The sequence below is a fragment of the Oryx dammah genome, unplaced genomic scaffold, assembly GCF_014754425.2.
Source record: "Oryx dammah isolate SB20612 unplaced genomic scaffold, SCBI_Odam_1.1 HiC_scaffold_24, whole genome shotgun sequence".
Taxonomy (NCBI): domain Eukaryota; kingdom Metazoa; phylum Chordata; class Mammalia; order Artiodactyla; family Bovidae; genus Oryx; species Oryx dammah.
Window position 1 is genome coordinate 79673459 of NW_024070208.1, and position 23546 is coordinate 79697004.

Here is a 23546-nt window from a genome sequence, read left to right on the forward strand (position 1 = left end):
CTTGAAAGATTCAAGAAAGGGCCAAATTTATCATTCAATTCAGCTGCTACATCACTGTGGATCAGAGAAAGCTGACTGATTTAAAAAAAATTGTCAGGAAAAAAAATTTCAGGACTGATAGATATCTGGAAAGATTCATAGTGGAATAAAATTTTAAAATCCTCTACCAGATTTTAGGAAATCCTTTTCAAGTACTTTCCTTTGGCAAATCACTCTAATTATTCTTCACACAAAAGGAGAATGAGGTCTGTAGACTTTATCCACTGAATGAGGAGAAAGTTGGAAATTAGAATTCTTTCGGTGATAGCGTTCTCTTACAGCATTGAATCTTTGACACTGAGATCATTTTCTATGAATGCATCCCAAATCTAATATACAGAAAAAAATCGCACATAAATCTTTTCTTTTTTTCTGTGTTAATTTCTGTTTTATTTTTCTTTGAGCATTTTCTCTGGTTAAAAGAACAATATCAATGGCTCTCTAATGAGAGCATAAATTCAATAACTGGTTAGGTCTATTTTTTGGTGAAAAAACAAAGGATGCCCAGACCGTTCCTCTTCCACAAAAGCGAAAGAAAGAACATTTAGCATCATGTTTAGCTGGGCTTGGAGGAGAGACTTGCTACAAGTTAGCTAATAAAAAATATTGTGTCTGGATAAAAACTTAGGGAATTTCTGATAGGATGAGTCTGGCAAGATCACCGTTTAAGAATGTTAGAGGAAGCTTTTCAGTTTTATTTCCAGTTGTGGGAAGAAAAAAAAAATGATAAAGGGCCAGTGGGGACCCAACACCTACCTGGAGTTCCAGGACCTCCCACACCAAGAGCATATTCATATTTAATGGATCACTTTAAGGGCTCCCAGAGTGAACATTTTCCATTCCTCCCCATAACCATATTCCCCCTACACAGACAAACTAATGAGCATAGATTCTGGTGCCGTCCATAAATATTCAACTAGCATGTGTATTTATGCCCAGCTTACAAATAACTAATGGTCGGCTGAGCCAAAATAATCCTACATGCTAGACATGCAGGAAGATTTGCTGATTTCATTTATTATACCACCTGTGAACCTCCTAGGGGAAGGGCAGTCTAGTGAAATATTTTGGTGTGCTGACACAATTTTGTATTTGTTTATGAGGCTGCACCAGCCTATTCCTAATTTCCTGTTGTAATTCTTTGCCTCAAAGGCCAAGTCCACACATGGGAAGAATATTTTCTGCAGTCTTCTCACAGCTCTGCTATCTCTGTCTCCAGTTGCCTCTCTGGGTCTCCTGATCCCTTTATGTTTGTTTCAGCCACCAGAGATTTAAGTTAGCTTCGGGGGCAGAACAAAACCAACAGCGGTGGGAGTTTTAGATCACTGTGTCAGTGACTTGACTGGTTCTTCTTTGCTATGGGGCAGGGGTGGCGGTGGGGAGAAAAACTCTCTTTTCTAATTCCTGATTGATGGATGACATTGGAGAGCTTTTACTTGAATGCATTTCATCTAAAGATCAAGCAGAGGCACATGGATCTTGCTTTCCAGCTCACAGCTTCTCTAAGACGTGTCTCTGCCCTGAACCGAAGCATCGATGCAATGCGCACAGGCTAGAAATATCAGTTCTGCTCCTTCAGGAGGTATTGACAGCATCGTCTCCTGGGAGATTAGTTACTGCACTTTTTAAGGCTTCTTATTAAAATGTGCTAATCCTCCCTGGCAAGCTCAATGTTACCAAACTGGGCAAAAGAAAAGGTAGTCATTGCTGTCAACAGATCTATCAAAGACACTTGAAAGATTGAGTATGATTATGACTTTCAGCTTTAATGTATCTTTTGCAGTTCAAGAAACATTAATACAATGTTGACTGAGTTGATGACTCCATATTTATAGCTTGGTTTCTTGATTTTTGGATGTTTGCTTCATCTTAAGGATTAATAGGTATTTACAGAGATGTAACAGAAGCAGAAGATATTAAGAAGAGGTGGCAAGAATACACAGAAGAATTGTACAAAAAAGATATCACAACCCAGATAATCACGATGGTGTGATCACTCACCCAGAACCAGACATCTGGAATGTGAAGTCAAGTGGGCCTTAGAAAGCATCACTACAAACAAAGCTAGTGGAGGTGATGGAATTCCAGTTGAGCTATTTCAAATCCTGGAAGATGATGCTGTGAAAGTGCTGCACTCAATATGCCAGCAAATTTGGAAAACTCAGGAGTGGCCACAGGACTGGAAAAGATCAGTTTTCATTCCAATCCCAAAGAAAGGCAATGCCAAAGACTGCTCAAACTACCACACAATTGCACTCATCTCACATGCTAGTAAAGTAATGCTCAGAATTCTCCAAGCCAGGCTTCAGCAGTACGTGAACCATGAACTTCCAGATGTTCAAACTGGTTTTAGAAAAAGCAGAAGAACCAGAGATCAAAATTGCCACCATCCACTGGATCATGGAAAAAGCAAGAGAGTTACAGAAAAACATCTATTTCTGCTTTGTTGACTATGCCAAAGCCTTTGACTGTGTGGATCACAATCAACTGTGGAAAATTCTGAAAGAAATGGGAATACCAGACCACCTGACCTACCTCTTGAGAAACCTATATGCAGGTCAGGAAGCAATAGTTAGAACTGGACATGGAACAACAGACTGGTTCCAAATAGGAAAAGAAGTGTGTCAAGGCTGTATATTGTCACCCTGCTTATTTAACTTCTATGCAGAGTACATCATGAGAAACACTGGGCTGGAAGAAACACAAGTTGGAATCAAGATTGCCAGGAGAAATCTCAATAACCTCAGATATGCAGATGACACCACCCTTATGGCAGAAAGTGAAGAGGAACTCAAAAGCCTCTTGATGAAAGTGAAAGAGGAGAGTGAAAAAGTGGGCTTAAAGCTCAGTATTCAGAAAACCAAGATCATGGCATCTGGTCCCATCACTTCATGGAGAATAGATGGGGAAACAGTGGAAACAGTGTCAAACTTTATTTTGGGGGGCTCCAAGATCACTGCAGATGGTGATTGTAACCATGAAATTAAAAGACGCTTACTCCTTGGAAACAAAGTTATGACCAACCTAGATAGCATATTCAAAAGCAGAGACATTACTTTGTCAACAAAGGTCCATCTAGTCAAGGCTATGGTTTTTCCAGGGGTCATGTACGGATGTGAGCTGGACTGTGAAGAAAGCTAAACACCGAGGAATTGATGTTTTTGAACTGTGGTGTTGGAGAAGACTCTTGAGAGTCCCTTGGATTGCAAGGAGTTCCAACCAGTCCATTCGAAAAGAGATCAGTCCTGGGTGTTCTTTGGAAGGAAAGATGCTAAAGCTGAAACTCCAGTAGTTTTGCCACCTCATACGGAGAGTTGACTCATTGGAAAAGACCCTGATACTGGGAGGGATTGGAAGCAGGAAGAGAAGGGGACGACAGATGATGAGATGACTGGATGGCATCACCAACTTGATGGACGTTAGTCTGAGTGAACTCCGGGCGTTGGTAATGGGCAGGGAGGCCTGGTGTGCTGCGATTCATGGGGTCACAGAGAGTCAGACATGACTGAATGACTGAACTGAAGTGAACTGAACAGAGATGTGAATAATAGGTATCCAAGAGATAAAGAATGGATTCCAACAGAATCCAGTGCTCAACCAAAGACAAAAACGGAGCAAGGAGAGATGACATTGACTTGTCTGCAGATGTCCACCATGTTAGAAAGCTCTCAGATGGAACCAGCTTGAGTTGGACCAGGAGAATGGAGTCAATAACATCTGGATGCTCTCACTCAAGATAGTTTCCAAAACTCCCTAACTGCTGACGAACTGGAAGTATAACTGTCTTAAACAATGATCAGTTTCAATGCACACCAGTGGTTTTTCCATTCTTCTTTTGTCGAGTCAGTTCTGGCACCATAAAATAACAGCAAAATGTTCATGTCTGGCCAATGGCTTAAGAGAAATTTTTTGAAAGAAAATGAACATGCAAATACAAATGATAATTAGAGTCCAGAGGGCACATTGCTTAACTGATAATTTGTTTGTTGTGCTTGAACACTGCAAAGGTTTCTGGAATGCTCCTTGAGTTGTACCATATGTGATTCTGTTTTGCTTACACCAAAATAATTGTTGTTGTCTGAGCTTTTGAATCAATCTTTTCTTATTTTTTTAAATAAATGCCCTAATGATCACATCATTAAAAATGTCAGTATGAGTGTGTAGGCTGACATTAAGTGTAATTCTTCCTGAGCTGAATTTTTTTCTCATAATGTATACATTCTTATCAGTCTTTGAATATTTAAGGTATACTTTCCAAAGCCATTCCTAAAGAAATTGAACTTTTTTTTGTTTTATCTAATTATCTAATAAATTAATACAACAAGGGAGCTCATTAAATGCAAACGAGGAAGAGGGAGAAGGTGTTGCTAGAACTTAATTAGCAAGATACAAAGATACCAATTAACACCTATAGCTCATGAAAAAAAAAACTTTTTTCATGTGGCAGCATCAAAAATAAAATCACAGCTGGTTACACATATTAAGTAGAGTTAAGACGAATTTTAGTCTTCTGTTGGTATTAAGACCTCAAGAGGAAGACAGGAGGAGGGGAAGAGGAGAGAAAGATTCCTAGGCTGGCCAAGAAAGCTGCTGCTGCTGCTAAGTCACTTTAGTTGTGTCCGACTCTGTTGCAACCCCATAGACGGCAGCCCACCAGACTCCTCCGTCCTTGGGATTCTCCAGGCAAGAAGACTGGAGTGGGCTGCCATCGCCTTCTCTGGGCTAAAAAAGCACCGCTTTGTTAATGTGCATGCCTTCTGTTCAGGTGTTTAGAAGAGTATCTGCATTTTGGGGGAAAACTCTACACAAATTTCAAGCCAATAACATATGTTATTGTTCCAAATCCTTTATACAAACATCTTCTTTAAAAATAATGGCAAATATGTAATTTGTAGTTTCTGTCCTTCGTATCATTATTTTCTCAAATCTAAAGATCCGTGTGAAAAAAAAAAACAAAAAACTCCATAAGACAAAAATCTTCCTTGGTTTAGGTACGAACACAAAGGAGGGTTTCAAGTTTTCTGAAAGAATAGTTCAAAGTGCTCACACACAGTTGTGATTTGATGAAATGTAACATTTTAAAAGAGGACTGGGAAGTAAATACCTTGGTTTTACACTCCTCAAGATGAGTTAAGCTGGGTGTCCACACTTAGACCTACTAAGTACAAAATTAAGGCAGGAGGTGATATGCTGAGTTTGATGCCAGGTGTTTGGGCAGATTTCAATGAATAAAGGAAGCTTGGGAAATAAGGATTATCCTAAAATACTGCCATGAGCATCTTCCATGATATTCATGCTTCCTAATGACGTGTTTCAGGTTATGCATCCTTGTCATGACATTGCTTTGCAAAGCTGTGTCCTCCTCAGAGTATCCCTGCTGGAGACACACAATTATCCATCTTTCCTTATTGATAAGGCTAACTGTGATTAATTTTTGTCTAATTTATTCACTCTTTGGGCCTTCCCAGGTGGCTGAGTGGTAAAAAATCCACCTGCCAATGCAAGAGACGCAAGTTCGATCTTTTGGTCGGAAATACCTCCTGAAGTAGAAAATGGCAACCCTTTCCAGTATTCCTGCCTGGAAAAGTCCACCAACAAAGGAGCCTGGCAGGCTACAGTCCATGGAGTCACAAAGAGTCTGATGCAACTGAGCATACACACAGGCACATGTGACTCACTGTTTTGATCTACAGAGTAATTTTAAAGTTGGCTCTATTTTAACTAATGATCAGAATGCCTTTAAAACATGTTCTATGTTCAGATGAGCCATGTTGTATATCCCACATGTGGATCAAATTGGTTATATTTTTACTGTTTTACTTTTCTATTGGCAAACCCACAACATCCCAATATCAGCCTCATTCACATCCAACTCAGCAAAATTTTCAACACTTTTTGAAATGATTATGAAATTAAATATGTCCTTGGAAATCCATGCTTCAAGACTGGGAAGAAAAAATTATTTGCTGTATAAACTTACAGTTTAATTTCTGTATCTTGTTTCCTAAAATATCATGTCAGTAAAATCATATACTTATCAGGAAATTGACTAAATTAATTTACTGTCAAAAACAACCTTCTATTAAGCTATAATTAAGAAGATGAATAGGTAGCTCACTGTCTGCTTGGGAAGACGAAACAAGGGCTTGGAGCATAGGGTAAGGTGAAAAGTGATGTATAAAAATATATGCAGAGTACATCATGTGAAATGCCAGGCTAGATGAAGCACAAACTGGAATCAAGATTGCTGGGAGAAATATCAAAAACCTCAGATATACAGATGACATCACCCTTATGCTAGAAAGCAAAGAGGGACTAAAGAGCCTCTTGATCAAGATGAAAGAGGAGAAAGAAAAAGCTGGCTTAAAACTCAACATTGAAAAAGAACAAGATCATGGTATCCAGTCCCATTACTTCATGGCAAATAGACAGAGGAAAAATGGAAATAGTGACAGACTTTATTTTCTTGAACTCCAAAATCACTGTGGAAGGTGACTGCAGCCATGAAATTAAAAGACTCTTGCTCCTTGGAAGAATAGCTATGATCAACCTAGACAACACATTAAAAGCAAACACATTACTTTGCTGACAAAGGCCCATCTAGTCAAAGCTATAGTTTTTCCAGTTGTCATGTATGGATGTGAGAGTTGGACCATAAAGAAGGCTGAGTGATGAAGAATTGATGCTTTTGAACTGTGGCATTGAAGAAGACTCTTGAGAGCTCCTTGGACAGCAAGGAGATTAAACAAGTCAATTCTAAAGAAAATCAAGCCTGAATATTCATTGAAAAGACTGATGCTGAAGCTGAAGCTCCAACACTTTGGCCACCTGATGTAAAGAACTGACTCATTGGAAAAGACCCTGATGCTGGGAAAGATTGAAGGCAGGAGGAAAAGTGGATGATAGAGCATAAGACGGTTGGATGGCATCACTGACTCGATGGACATGAGTTTGAGCAAGCTCTGGGAGTTGGTGATGGACAGGGAAGCCTGGTGTGCTGTGGTCCTTGGGGTCACAAAGAGTCAGACATAATTGAGCAACTGAACAACAATGTGCCACTCATTAGTCAAACTATTTGCATCATTAAAAACTCAGATCAACAATCCCCCTGACCACCCTCTATGTCCGGATGTATTTAGTTTGCTGTATCTCACACATTCTTCTTAATATCTGACCTTGTATTCATCTGAACCCACTGATTTCTTGCTGAAAATTATTCTGGACCTTCCTCTATTACTTACCTCCCAGGATAGAACTAACATTTCTTGGCTCCCCACATATTCTTGTCTTCTTGGGTTTTTTTCCTCTTTGTTTTGCTGAAATATATTCTCAAGCTAGTTCTTCAAGAAATTATATAAAGATAATTTACTTAGAGATTTCCTCAGTTGTTTAGGATGTAGAATTGCTGATACAAATTCTAAAGTCAGGGAATTCCACTTACCTAGGATGTAGAATTTGAAAGCCTGTGACTAGCACCTTAACAAGAAGAAAAAGTTGAACTTACTATGAAGTCATATTAATTTCTGAGTCCATCAGAAAGCTAAGATTTCAAGGAGACCAAATAGCCTACAACCAAAGGAAGGACAAGCTTCCAGAAGAGAGAGGAAACATGAAGAGTGACTCATTTATAGCAGAGCATGAGCAGAAGATGGGGTCACTGCTGTCCCCTTGCACTGACTATGAGCAAGCTCTGTTCCAAGGTTTGATGGACAGAATGTGGTAAGTGTAAAGCTGTGCCCATCTTTATGTCCAGCCCTTGAGAAACTGGCAACTTCTACCTTCTCTCTCTTAAAGAACTTTCAAGCCTGACTGTCCTTAGATCTCCATAGTGGACAAGCCGCCTGTGGACCCCGGTCAACAGCACTACTGAGAATCACTTCTAGCCATCCTTATTAGGTGCTAGATATGTGAAAGTAGCCGAACTGGGCCTCACAAAGGAGTCTCTTTGACAGCCAAATGCAACAGAGCTATCACAGAAAGGAAAGAAACTCAGTTGAGCCCCTCCCAAGATTCAGAACCACAAAATCATGAGGTAAGATACAATGGTTGCTCTAAGTTTTAAGTTTTATTGCAATTTATTCTCCCACAATAGATAAATGAAACAGTAGGGCTGACTGAGAGTTTGTTTGTTTGTTTTTTTCAAAAACATTATAGACAATTGATACAGAAGTATGAGCCATTTGACCTGTGACACTATTTGACATCTTTTGACCTAAAATGGTAATTTCATAAGTTTCAACCAAATATTAATTTTGACCTGTGCTCTGAGGAAATCATTGATCTAATCAGGAGCTCATACCCAGGGATGATTAACTATTAGGAATTCTTCAAATCAGAAGCCTGGGACTATGAGTGGCAGAAACATGCCATCTATTTTTGTCTATGATGAGGCTTGGTTAGATAATATAATTGATTACATATGATTTATTTCAATGGGCTAAACACTAATATTCAAGATATTAGTGGATTGCCTGGAAATACTACATATCAGTTCAGTTCAGTCACTCAGTCGTGTCTGACTCTTTGTGACCCCATGAATCGCAGCACGCCAGGTCTCCCTATCCATAACCAACTCCCAGAGTTCACTCAGACTCATGTCCATCAAGTCGGTGATGCCATCCAGCCATCTCATCCTCTGTCGTCCCCTTCGCCTCCTGCCCCCAATCCCTCCCAGCATCAGAGTCTTTTCCAATGAGTCAACTCTTCACATGAGGTGGCCAAAGTACTGGAGTTTCAGGTTTAGCATCATTCCTTCCAAAGAAATCCCAGGGCTGATCTCCTTCAGAATGGACTGGTTGGATCTCCTTGCAGTCCAAGGGGCTCTCAAGAGTCTTCTCCAACACCACAGCTCAAACACATCAGTTCAATACCACATATACACCCTCCCATTTCAGGAACAGGGTGAGAGCTTCTAGCAGGTTCGAGATGAAACAGTTGGTAATGGTACCCAAGATGTGATTGTGAAATGACTTTGTATCCAGCTGCTGATTCAATGATTGTGGTAGAGTTATCTGACCCTAAGTTAGGCTGAATTGTGTCCTTAGCATCTTTTGTCTTCTGGCTTGAGTAAACATGTTACACTTTGTGCAAGTAGAGGATGGCAAAAAAAAAAAAAAAAAAAAGAGAGTGATAACATTAAGTTTAGTGCGATTGATTGTGCCCCTGCTTGATGATACATGACTGCACGTACAGCAGAATTCTGTCTGAGACTGTAAGGAAGGGGATGTCTAACTCCCACCTACCACTCCACACAGAAGGCTAACAATATTACTAAAAAAGATCTAATAATTATAAACACCACCACCAACTAAAGTCAGGTCATGTGTACATGGTCAGTCTGCCATCTTGAATTCAAATTCGCATTTAACAAATTTATTTTAGTTCCATAAGACTTGCATTTCTAAACATCAGTCTCTGTCACTATGGTCTCTGTCAATTACAAAGTGAAAGTGTTAGTGCCTCAGTTGCATCTGACTCTTTGCAACCCCATGATCAGTAGCCCAGCAGGCTCCTCTGTCCATGGAATTCTGCAGGCAACATTATTGAAGTGGGTTGCCATTCCCATCTCCAGGGGATCTTCCCAACCCAGAGATCAAACCCGACTCTCCTGCATCACAGGCAAATTCTCTACTGGCTGAACCACCAGGGAAGCCCTGTCAATTACAAAGCCTTTCCCCCAGGATCTATCAAGTTACGGTAACCCATTCCAGTATCCTTGCCTGGAGAATCCCATGGATGGAGGAGCCTGGTGGGCTACTCCCTGGTGTCCATGGGGTCACAAAGAGCCGGACATGACTGAGCGACTTCACTTTCCTTTCCTACTGAGCTCTCCAGTGTATGCCTTTCATAGACCCTACCTCAAATTCTTAGCACTCTGAAATCGAGATGTTCCCGCACAATGCTGACATGCTCCACGTTTTAGCTATGCATTGGAAATTATGAGAGCACACAGTGAGGCTCCCTACCTCCGTCCAAGAGAAAAGGTTAGGATTACACAGAGAAGAACGTGCAATTGGGTGTTGCAGGATGAGAAAATGTCTGGCAGATGAATAAAACAAAGAAGGAGTAGGAGGTGGAGGATTCAGAGACAAAGTGGCCTGTCTGGGGAAGGAGAAGCCTTCTAAAGGCAGCTGGAAAGCAAGATGTGTGGGGAAAACTGGAGCAGAAGAGCCTAGAGAAATGAGTGTGAATTAGAACAACCCTGAGGATGCAGGTGTTTATTCCACAGCCGAGGCACAGCCATGAGGAGGCCAGCTGAAGCTAGAAGCCCTGCGCCTCTGCTGCCCCCCACCCCAGTCTGCACTGTCACATTCTCCCACACAGCTCCTTCTGACAATGCGGGTCTAAGAACACAGGGAGTCCCCTGTGAAATGGCCAAGAGATTCACAAAAGAGCAGCTAAAGAAAGAAGGGGTGGAGTTGGACGGGGAGGAATGTTCCTAAGAATGCGATGAGGAGTGGATCAAATTATAGAGCTGGACAAACAGGAAAGAAGAAGCAGGGAGGGAAAAAACAAGGTCTGAAGTTGTGCAGAAGGCATTAGGGAATTCTAAAAAGCAGAGAGAGATGGTGAGATTTTTCTGGCTGCAGATACTGATCTTTGTCGCTCAGAGATAGGAGAATTTCTGGGTGTTAACAAGATCCCAGGTGAGGCAAGGAGAGTGGGTGGTGGAAGGGTGTGAAACTGAAGGAAGGGAGGTTGGGAGGGAGAGAAGTTAGGAGGACAAGCAAGTGTGGGGCACAGGAGAAAAATCAGAGTGTGACTTCCTTAGGAGGTCTGCATGTTACCAGCTGCCAAGAAATTGACATGGCATTGATGCTTAAAAACAAAAAAAGTACTCATTAAATGAAAGAATCCTGAAAGAAGTGTTACCTCAACTGTGTGTACTAACAGCAGGAAAGTCAATGGAAAGATTTGGGAGGGCTAGGATTATAAGACATATTCAGCAGAAAAATAGAATTTTGGCAACGAAATAGAAAACAAAGATTTTGGGGGAAAAAAAAAACAGCAAAATGATTTCAAAGTTCTTATTACAACCTATTAGGAGAACTATGGCAAGCGACCCTGGAATCAAGGGAGCATCATTAACGCCATGTGGGCTTCCAAGGTGGGCTAGTGGTAAAGAATCTGTCTTCTAGTGCAGGAGACATAAGAGGTGTGGCTTCAATCCCTGGGGCTGGAAGATCCCCTGGAGGAAGGCATGGCAACTCCCTCCAGTGTTCTTGCCTGGAGAATCCCATGGACAGAGGAGCCTGGAGGGCTAGAGGTCATAGGGTCGCAAAGAGATGGATGCTGCTCAAGTGACTCAGCAGGCACGTGTACACTAACTGCACGCGGAGGGCTTGTGTTTGTGGTTACACACAATCGGATCACATCAGTACCACTCGAGTTGGACCAAAGTAAGCAAGGGCAACAAGTGTTCATTTTTATCCTGTGTTTTGTTTTGTTTTCAATGGAAAAACCAGGAGTCAGTCTTGTCTTTTCCCAGAGGTATAAGCAAAATAAGAAATAAATGGAAAGCCCAGATTTCGTCAGGTTTTGGTACACACATTGGGTTAAAAGTATCTGGCACTTTCTGTCATTTCATTTTGCCATGTCATTTCTCTATGCCATGAGCTTGTTTATACATCCTTTGCAGTTGGGGTCATGGAGTTATACTCTGGGTTGACATTTGTGTTATAAGCTGCACAGATAGGAATTAAATAAGAATATGTTTCAGTCTAAACTTCACAACTTAATCTCTCTGTCATTCACACAAAAAAAATGTCATTCTAGAAACTCTTAATATGACTGTTTCAAACTGATTTAACAAACTACAACTCTTTGCAGGATATCCAGAGTTCCGTTTGGCAAATAAGCTAGAGAATACTATAGTTTATTTAGTGCATGGGCTTTATAGTTGCAAAGACCTGGGTTTAACTTTAAATTCTATCATTTCTTTGTTGTATGATTCCAGGAAAATCACTACAATTCTTTGAGACGTATCTTCCTTCTTTGTAAACTGTGCCCAAGAAAATGCGGATCTCAAAGGACAGAGACAATGAAATAATGCAGGTAAATTCACCTTGCCAAGCCTCATCAGTACAAGCTGTCAACAGCTACTCACACATTTAAGCATGCTGCTTTTTAAGCTCTACAGTATTTATTGATCCAGGATCAATAGTTTCTTTCCACGGGACTGTATCACACTAAACAGTGCTACTATTGTGATTGTAGTATCTTCCTCTGTACAGACTGGACACTGAACTTTTTTTTTAACTCATCTTCGATTCTTTAATGTTGCAGTGTGAATATTACAAGAATCCGGGATGGACCTGGAATTTAATATAAGCTATTAAGACGCCAAATAAGTTGTAGACAAAGCAAAATATGATTAAAGTTTCTTTAAATTTCTTCTAGACTACTTGTCGCAATCCACAGGATTCGTAATTACAAGTAAGGGAGAAGCACGGGATTCCCTAGCATTAGAGTTAGGAATAACCACACTCTGTGATTAAACTTGGTTAATGTGATCTTTGTCAGTAATGTTATTAATACAAAAGCTGCTAATATTGATATAAATATTATTATTTAGATCCAATATTACTATTTATTGATATAAATATTTTACTATTGATATAAATATTGAGACCACATGAAGCTAAAAAGCAAGGAAGAAAAATTTTATAAACATCAGAAAGCATAACATTCCATATGAAAAACAAATTATCCTTACAACACAATACCTTAATTCTCTTATTTAAAATGGAAGAGGACAGATAATCGTTGACATGCCAGTTTTGATATCAACATGAATGCACAGAGGGGTAGTTAGCATTCTTTCCTGAAACCCCCGGGGAGTTTCAATGCAAAACATCTATCTCCCCTCCAATAAGCCTGCAGGGTTTGTCTTGAAGAAGGATTCAGTTCTTCAGAGAAGCTCGATAATGCAGCTTGAGTTGAGTGAAACAAAAATACATTCACGTAAATGGATGTGATTAGATTTTTTCCTTAGCTAGAAAATCATATATTTGCCATTGTATTGCTTTTTGACAGAAATAGATGACAGTATTATAATAATCACAGAAATTTTCAAAATTAGAATGCTTAAGATTCATCTAGAAAGTTTATCAGAGGTAGATTTAAAGTCCTCAAAAGGTGTGCTCTTCTCTAATTTAAGCATCTAGTTTTTCTTGCAGCTTGCCTCTACCCTCCTTTTCTCATCACCTGCAACAGCCTCCTTCCACCCGTTCAGCTGCACCCACCAGCTCTTCTCAGGATTCCAAGGAAGGGTTAGTTAGCAGTGGAGTCACAAAACAATGTCCTGGGTGCTGCTCCCACGCGTTACCGCCCAGCCTTAGTTAAAGCTACTATAATAACAATACCAGACACTGAGTGGTTTAACCAACAGAAACATATTTTCCTTGATTCCAGAGCCTGGGAAGTCCCAGATCAAGGGGCTTACTCTCTTGGTTCTTGGTGGGAGCTCTCTTTCTGGTTCTCAGATGGATGCCTTCTGCTGTGTCTTCACCTGACAGAAAGATTGTATTGCTCACATGTCTTACAAGAACTCTTATCCTACTGATGGGGGCCCCACCTTGGTGACCTCACCTAGACCTAATCATCCCCAGGAGACCCTTCGCCTAACTTCCACCTCTGCACCACCAGGGAAGTGAACCTACTTAAAAATATGTAGATTTCTAACCAGAAAAAAAAAAATTAGTAAAATGATGAGATTACTTTCCTCTGTGGTGTGGATGTAAACCTTCCATGTTTATTGATGCAATTACAAAATCAGTACTTTTTAATTGTGGACACCCTTCACTTTTTCTCCAGCCTCCCCTGGTGGATCAGACAGTAAAGCATCTGCCTGCAATGTGGGAAACCTGGGTTCAATCCCTGGGTCGGGAAGATCCCCTGGAGAAGGGAAAGGCAACCCACTCCAGTTTTCTTGCCTGGAAAATCCCATGCACAGAGAAGCCTGGTAGGCTGCAGTCCATGGGGTTGCAAAGAGTTGGACAAGACTGAGTGACTTCACTTTCACTTTTTCTTCATTAAAATTTAAATTCTAATGGAAAGTGAATTAAATGATTAAAGAGGGTATGGAATAGTAAGAACAAAGATTTGGGGACCAAATCCAAGTAGGTATCGCTTTTCCACCTGGGCCACTTAATAGCTATATGACCCTGGTCATGACATTTAAATTCTCAAACACTTTGTTTTCTGAACAATAAAACAGGAAGGGCAAAAAAAAAAATGAAAAAATAAAAACCGCACTATCTAACTCCTGGGCTATGGGGAGAATCATTTAAGAGAAAACATGGGGAAGCACTTTCTCCTGAAGAATGATGTGAAAAACTGGACTGCTGTTGTAGTCCAGAATCAGGTAGCGTCGCTGACACAACGGATGTGAATTTGAGCAAACTCCGGGAGATAATGAAGGACAAGAAAGCCTGGCAGGGTAGCAATCTATGGCGTCACAGAGACTTGGACTTAGAATCTGAACAAAACTGGAACTGATAAAGAGAATTACAAATTTCTGTCTGTTGAATTTTCCCCTTCATTTCTCCACATATCATACTTTGACATAGACACTTGCTGTTTAATGATGTGTGTTTAATTGGTGCATATGGATTAGAGGAAAGAAGTTTTTTTTTTTTTTTTCTTTCCAGCAGATACCCTTACTTCATGCCATGAACATGAAACTACTTAAACATAGCTCCCCCCACCCAAAAGTGTGTAGGTCTGGCTTGATATTTACACACCATCTGTTGCTCTTTGCTGGGAACCTTTGCATCAGTCCTCAGGCCAACTTGACATTGCAAATATGATTACTCACACTCAGGTGCAACCATATAGCACAACTTTCATTAAAACTGACATTGTATATAAAGAGCAAATTACACTAGATGTTCATCTCATATATTTAAATACACGTTATGGATTCTATTAATTATCTTCATTGACAATTCTAGCTTCTACAATAATCGTTCTCAACTTCCAAGCTGTCCTACTTTTTGAAACGAAAAACAACATTTTATGCTTTCTCTTGAGAATTGCTTATCACAAGATTAAATCTACATAGAGCAATTTAAATTCATCTGAATTTTTTTCTCTTCTTTGATTTGTTTGTTAAATCATGTGTTTGTTAAATCATCATTTGCTATTTCTAATTTGTAGCACTAATTGCATCTACTTTGAATTCCATGTGAAATCATCTTCATAAAACAGTGTAATTTACTGTATCATATTTATATGAGCTTCCCATAGCCTTTCTTTTTCTGTTTTATATATTTTAAAATGGTGAAACAAATTTAAAGAAGAATGTTTATTCCAATTCAAAAACTCAATATTTATTAGATTTCATTATTAAAATGAATTATTCCAAAATATTGAGCTATTGAGTGAATGCTTTTGATATCAATTCATTTAGCTTGTATGCTCAAAAAAATGTCTATTTCTAACCATTTTCATAGTGCTTACTATGAGCCTAGCAATGCAAAAGACTCAGGTTTGATCCCTGGGTCAGAAGATCCCCTGGAGAAGGAATGGCTACCCACACCAGTATTCTTGCCTGGAGAATTTCATGGACAGAGGAGCCTAGCAGGCTATATAGTCCATGGGGTCGCAAAGAGTCAGACATGCCTGCGTGACTAACAACAGCATGAGCCTGGCATTTTTCTATATATATTATACAAATCTCAAACCAACCTTATACATACAGGTGCTATTATTATTCAGACTTCAAGATGGAGAAACTGACTCAGAGAGGTTAATTACGTTGATCAATGTCACATAACTAATATTCTGCCGAACCAGGATACAAAGCTACCCAGTATAACACTATATTTCATGCTTATAAAAATACATCATTGGCTCTCAAGCCTTAACATGCATAACAATTATCTCAAGAGCTTGGGAAAACATAGTTTTCTGGATCCAATGGCTCAGAAATTCAGAGATTCAATGTGAGGCTCATTACTTTTTTTCTAACAAGCTCACAGATGATGTTGGTACAACTAGTCTAAGCAGCACACTTTGAGAACTCCTGAACTAACTTATGGAGGCTGTCTTAGGGTGATAATCAAAGATAACAAAGAGATTGACATCTACAGTGATTACTAGTTACACCCTGACAATACTAAATATGTATGTTTCACTTTGGAAGAGATGAAAGTTTACCAACCGACATACTCTCTGCAATATTAATACTTAGCCTTAAATACTATATAAATCATCTTTCATTCAAATGGCTTTGTGTTTCAATTATTTCTCTGACAGTTTTGCAAGGATGATACTGAGTAAATTGGGTATTTTCCTAAACTCCAATTTCCTCAGTTGTTAAATGGATATAGCGTTTGCCTCACTGAGTTTTTGAGTGGATTAACTGAGATGCTATGAGTAGAGTATCTACCATAGAAACTACCTTAAGAACTCAGTAGTTGCTTAGTTAGAAGTTATTTTCCTTCTCAGCTTATTCTAAGTGAAAAATCAGTAATTGTTCAAATTCATCAATAATACACTTGGAAGAAGAGCGAGAAGGAGAGTAAAAAAGAGGGATTAAGACAGTGGATGTTATATATTGACAAATTTCTTATTCCAGTTGGAAATTCAATTATTTTTATAACAAAAGCAAAAACATTTCCTGACAATCTCTCTTACTAAGAGCTTGGGTGAAGTGATTAAAAGTCATTATACCCTCCTGAAATAGTCACTTTCCAGTAAGAGTTCATTAAAGCACTTTAAACTGCTGGGCATGATTACAGAGAATAGAATACTAATTGTTAAAAATAAATGTCACGTTTGAACGGACTGAATCCATCTCTTCCAATATGCTATTATGTAATGTTCTCTAACTACATGTCATTCCCAAATAGTATTGTCTTCTTCTCTGATCTTTAAAGCTTGTTGCCAGTCTCCACATCCTATTTTCTTTGCTGCATGTTAGGGGACCATGGTGAGATTTAATTTTTTACTCTATTAAGTGTAATGTTTGGCCAAAATACTATGGGGGAAAGCTGTGGTATCGGTGATCTGGCTGTCATCAAAGCACAACCTGAGTGACGTCGCAACCTGAGTTAACTTCCAGGGGACCTTCTGTTAGAACTCATTCGAAGCAGTTGATTTTTCTCTGATTCTGCTGAAATATCTGGGCTAACGAATGGTAAGTGGGAGAATGTGAAAAGGGAAACTATATTGAAGACGCTTGATCATGTCCGGCTCTTTTCGACCGTGGACCGTAGCCCTCAGCCCGCCAGGCTCCTCTGTCTGTGAGATTCTCCAGGCAAGAATACTGGCGCGCGTTGCCATTCCCTTCTCCTGGGAATCCTGACCCAGGGATCAAATCCGTGTCTCCTACACTGCAGACAGACTCTTTACCGTCTGAGCCACCAGGGAGGCCCAGGAAAGTGTGAACTCACATGCAAACTATTCTGAAATACGTGACACTATTTGCCTGGAGGACTTCCTGGCAGCTTAGTGGTAAAGTATCTACTTGCCAGTGCAGGATTCTCAGGTTGGATCCCTGGATCTCCTGGAGAAGGCAATGGCAACCCACCTCAGTACTCTTGTCTGGAAAATTCCGTGGACGAAGGAGCCTGGTGGGCTATGCATGGTCCATGGGCTCACAAAAAGAGTCAGACTCAACTGAGCATACACTGCGGTTAGTGACTAAATAATGACAATTTGCCTGAAACAGTTGATTTCTAGAGAATAGCCCAAACTAACCCAAGATCCAAGGTGACAGAATCTTTGGAAGGGGGCACAAGAAGACCTTCTGGGAGTTAGGAATATTCTATTAATGTCTTATTTTATTGGCATGCTGGCTATGTTCACTTAAAATCCATAGAGCTTACAGTTTATCATTTGAGTACTTTTATGAATATACGTAAACCTTGAATAAAATTTTACCCAAAACAATAAAGTAAGTTCTTAAACTCTGGGTATTCGTCCATGCTCCAGTATCCTCTGTTTATAGGACAGGCTAGGGAGAAGACTAAGTCACAAAAGCTATTTATTCACTCCTAAAAAATTTTATTTTAGGTAAGCCATTCAGACCAGCATTAAAAAGACAACATTTTTCTTGAGCAAAATATTTTTATTTCATGGTCTGTGTAAATACACATTTCAAAAGAATGTAAACCAATGCTTCTTTTAAGGTAGTTCTTGGTTTCCATTTCTTTTGTACAAGTCAAAAATCATCTCTGGATAAAAATCAGTGACCTAAATTCAGAGGCATGATCCTGGACGGACCCATCTAAGTGTTGGAAAGATACAATTTACCATCTTCTGGATTTATTTATCTTGTTACTATGCTCCAGCAGCATCATTTCAGCTTCCAAAGACTGTAGAATAATTTGTTTTCTCTAAACCAATTTGTATCATGTCAAAGTGAAATTGCAATTTTACAACCACCTGGGGGAATGAGCTTATCCCCTTCCATAAATAAAAAAGCGATCTGCATAAATATGTACTAAGATATCCCTATAGACTTTAAGAATTTTGTATATGGAAGGCAGAGGTGTGAGTAGAAACAATTAAAAGAAATTACGTGAGGCAAGTTCCAACCTTCACTTCATTTGCCGTATTTTAATTGTCTAATAAGTTAATACCAGTGTGAGAGCAGATCCACACAAATATCATTTGGGATTAGAGCCAGCTTATTCAGACAAAAACGTACCTTTCCACTGCACGCAGCTTGTTCTGAAGGATAAGCTCAGAATAGAGTCTTTCAGCAAATAAGAATAACATGACATTCAGGAGAACCAATCCACTGAATTTGAAAATCTGGAGTTATTTTGCATTATACTGTTCATCAATGAGTACTTTTACATTGTTGTTGCTGCTGTTTAGCTGCTAAGTCTTTTCTGACTCTTTGTGACCCCATGCCCACGGGATTCTTCAGGCAAGAATACTAGAGTGGGTTGCCATTCCCTTCTCCAGGGTATCTTCCGAGCCAGGGATCAAACCCCGGCCTCCTGCACTGTGAGCAGATTCTTTACCATCTGAGCCACCGCAGGAGCCTTACAGTGTTTATGCTGTGCTGTGCTTAGTCCCTCAGGCATGTCTGACTCTTTGGGACCCCCTGGACTGTAGCCAGCCAGGCTCCTCTGTCCATGGGATTTCCCAAGCAAGAACACGGGAGTGGGTTGCCTTTGCCTTCTCCAGGGGATTACTAAGCCTTAAATGTGTTCCTTTCTTCTCTGGACTTGATTCTTAGTAAGCAACAGATACACAATAGGTGGGGCTTCCCTGGTGGTTCACGTGGTAGAGAATCTGCCTGCAAAGTGGGAGACCCAGGTTTGATCCTTGGGTAGGGAAGATCCCCTGGAGAAGGAAATGGCAACTCACTCCAGGATTCTTGCCTGGAGAATTCCCTGGACAGAAGAGCTTGGTGGGCTACAGTCCATGGGGTCACAAAGAGTCAGACACGACTAAGCAACCAATACACACACAATAGGTAACACCTTCCCAATGACAAGCTATTGGGAAGCTATTAAAACCTCTAAGGCAGATGAGAGGGAACCAAAAATATGACCATATTTTTAAATAAATGCCTTCATTAATTCTTGTCCAAAAATGGGTGTTGTTTTGAGTATTCAGGCCGACATGTAAAGGCTGAGTCAAGTGAAAAGCTACCCCAGCAGCGGCCACAGTCTGTAAGAAGCTCTGTGGTGCATCAGTCTCCTTTATCTCTCCATGTTGTCAGCAAGGGTGTGATGACTAAACTGAATCAGGAATGTGAATTTGATGTAATTATACAATCACCTTGAGCAAATGTAGCCTCAATCAGCAGTCACTAGCATTGCATCACCCTGGGAGAGCTGTGATGGGGAGTTTTAAATTCTTCACAACTGGCCTCTCCCCACCAGTCGTCTTATACTTCTTGAAGCCTGTATCCCAGTTCATCTCACATATTTCACAAACACTTATTCCCACTTTATCACACCTCATATTTCTTGTCCCTGCTTGCCACTTCTTCTTGTTCTACTTAACATTTTCCTCCTCCTCCGAAACACTGGTTACCATCTTTCCTTTGGGAAATCTTCCCAGTGAGCCTTTATTTATCCTAGCAAACACAAGTAGAAAGGGCAATCACTTCCTTAATGTGCTTTCAAGTATCAGAAAGGGTTCAGCTTTCTAGAAAATGACCGTCAGCTGTCTCTTCAAAATAAAAGAAGCTTTATCAGTTTTGAACATTTTGATTCATTTCTGGTATTAATTATTCATTAAACTTTATTTGCTTTTGCTAGGTGATAAGCTCAGCTTGTACAAAGAAAATACAACATACCACTTGCCAGGGAAAGTGGGCAGGGTATGTGTTTGTGGAAATACCAGTGAAAATAGGGTAGCAATGTGAGTTTTGGAAGAAAAGCTATGACCCACCTAGACAGTGCATTAAAAAGTAGAGATATCACTTCACCTACAAAGGTCTGTATAGCCAGTTATGTTTTTTATCTGTGAGAATCAAACCGTAAAGAAAGCTGAGTTGTGAAGAATGAGTGCTTTTGAACTGTGGGGCTGGGGAACACTCCTGAGAGTCCCTGAGACTGCAAGGAGACCAAACCAGTCCATCCTAAAGGAAATCAACCCTCAATATTCATTGGAAGGACTGATGCTGAAGCTAAAGCTTGAATACTTTGGCCACCTGATGTGAAAAGCCAACTTATTAGAAAAGACCCTGATGCTGGGAAAGACTGAGGTCAGGAGGAGAAGGGGCAGACAGAGGATGAGATGGTTGGATGGCCTTATAGACTCAATGGACACGAGTCTGAGCAAACTCCAGGAGATGAGTGAAGGCCAGGGAAGCCTGGTGTGCTGCAGCCCATGGGGTCGAAAAGAGTTGGACATGACTTAACAACTGAACAACAAATGTGAGTCCTAGCAAAAGGGTGACGTACGAGTAAAGACTTGAAGGACGCAAGAGGGAACTGATGATGGTACCGGGACAGCCATGCTCCTGGGGGAGGGATTAACAAAGTGCTGAGGACCAGGACCGAGGGAGCACAGAGTGGTATGCAGAAGATGAAGGATGGGGGGGTACAGAGAAAAGTCCCTCTTTCTAGTCAGCCTTCTTAAGTGACTTGTCATTACTCTTGACTCCTTTCAGAGACTTTGCAGCTGTAGCTCATTTTGCCTAAATAAACTGTATCTACAGGCATGGGTAGCATAGAGGAAAACAAAATTGTTTTCAGTTCAGTTCAGTCGCTCAGTCGTGTCCGACTCTTTGCGACCCCATGAATCGCAGCATGCCAGGCCTCCCTGTTCATCACCATCTCCCGGAGTTCACTCAGATTCATGTCCATCGAGTCCGTGATGCCATCCAGCCATCTCATCCATGGTCGTCCCCTTCTCCTCCTGCCCCCAATCCTTCCCAGAATCAGAGTTTTTCCAGTGAGTCAACTCTTCTCATGAGTGTTTTAGAAGCACTCAAATTTCCAAGTTCAGAAAACTCTTAATAATTGATCCTAAAGAAACAGAGTAAGGGATATGGATAACTAGACCACATTGGTAAATTCTAAGACTCCTTTTGACTGATACCATAATTTTTTTCTTATTTAACTTTTCATACATGTAAATAAATATTGAAATAGCCAATATCAATTTAAGCTGATCTAGGATTGATGGGGAAGCAGGATGAGAAAGCTATAAAGGCAAAAAAAAAAAAATGGGGAAAAGGAGAGACCTTGGAGGTGACAAACGAGATTTTCTTTTTCATGGTTTTTTTCCTAGTATTGTTCAGTCTTATAGGCAGACTTTTTCACATTAGAATTATGAATAGAATTCTATTCATGAACATGCTTATTGTGCTTTACGGGTCTATCAAATATGTTGGAAGTTCTTTTGTATAGCAAATATATTTGGGTTTCCCTAGCCTTTACTAAAGCACTGCATTTTGAATTCTTAACATTGTAGACTAAAACATATTTGACTAAGTGATTTAACAGTTGAAATGGCTTCAAGGAGTGAGGAAGTCCATATTTATTTTATATTGCTAACACAAGATTATTTGAGATTGATCTGATTATCAATGGATAACCTAAGCTTTTGTTTCTTGTTTAACTTTGTATTAACTATAGCAAATTTGGTAGAGTGTATTAGAGAGAGATGACATATTCAAAGCTTTTGATCTTTTTCTTAAATGTACCACTTATAATTAGGAAGTGAAATTTGGAATTCATTGGCATTATTATCATAGCTTGGTAAAATAAAGTACTGGTACTCCTTCATGTATAAAGGGAAAGTTCAGTATAAGTTCAGTTGCTCAGTTGTGTCCGATTCTTTGCAACCCCATGGACGGCAGCAGGCCAGGCCTCCCTGTCCATCACCAACTCCTGGAGCTTGCTCAAACTCATGTCCATTGAGTCGGTGATGCCATCCAACCATCTCATCCTTTGTTGTCCCCTTCTCCTCCTGCCTTCAATCTTTCCCAGCATTAGGGTCTTTTCCAATGAGTCAGTTCTTCTCACCAGATGGCCAAAGTATTTGGAGCTTCAGCTTCAGCATCAATCCTTCCAATGAATATTCAGGTCTGATTTCCTTTAGGATGGACTGGTTTGATCTCCTTGCAGTCCAAGGGACTCTCAAGAGTCTTCTCCAATACCACAGCTCAAAAGCATCAATTCTTCATTGCTCAGCTTTCTTTAAGGGGAAAAGTCTAATAAAATTAGCATAGTAAATGCCAAATTATTTGTATATGTATTTCAGGTTTCCAAAGAGATTTTAGGAAAGTCTTAGGCCTGGTGTTATACCTTAACTAAGAAATAAAAATCTTTTAATGCAAGACTAAATCATTAATAGTAAAAGCTGGCGATAAAAAATAATCTAGCTTTTTTTTTGCAAATAATATTTTCTTAAATTGTACCTAGACCTTTGCCAAAGGTCACCTACAAGTATTTTCTTGTGTGATGAAAGGAAAAAATAATAATACATAATTTGGCTAGCTTTAACAAGAAGTTCAATTTATAACCTTAGAAAACTCCCAAAAGAGGTAAAAAGGTTTTAGTAATTTAAGCCCTGGATCTGCTGTCACCACTGGCTGCAGCGTTGGCTCTGGTCACCACTGAAGTGCTTTTATTTGTCACTTTGTTCTCGTGTGATTGTGTGGATGTGACCAAAATACAGAATGCATTCTTTTCCAAGCAATTAATTCTTTTTTCAGTTAGTGTGGGCATAGGGTATTAGGCAATTAACTGTGGTTAGCTCAATTATAGAAAATATAATTCATCTGGTTTAGAAACTTAACTGACAAGGCACATGAACTTTGGCTAACCTCGGCAGGACAGAAGCAGAAGGTAAGCAGGACAGGGCACCCAGTCACACCAGCAGAGGAATCAGTGGTAATGGCCTACAGGTACACAAGTGTGTGGGGTGGTATTCTCCAAATCAGCACCATTTGGGCTGCAAACATTATTAAGACAAAAACAAAAAGAAGACAGCTCTATCTTCATCAGAAAATGTGACAAAACTGCTTTTTTTGAGAAGCAATATTAGATGGGCTTGTATTCATTATTGGTAAAAATGAGTGC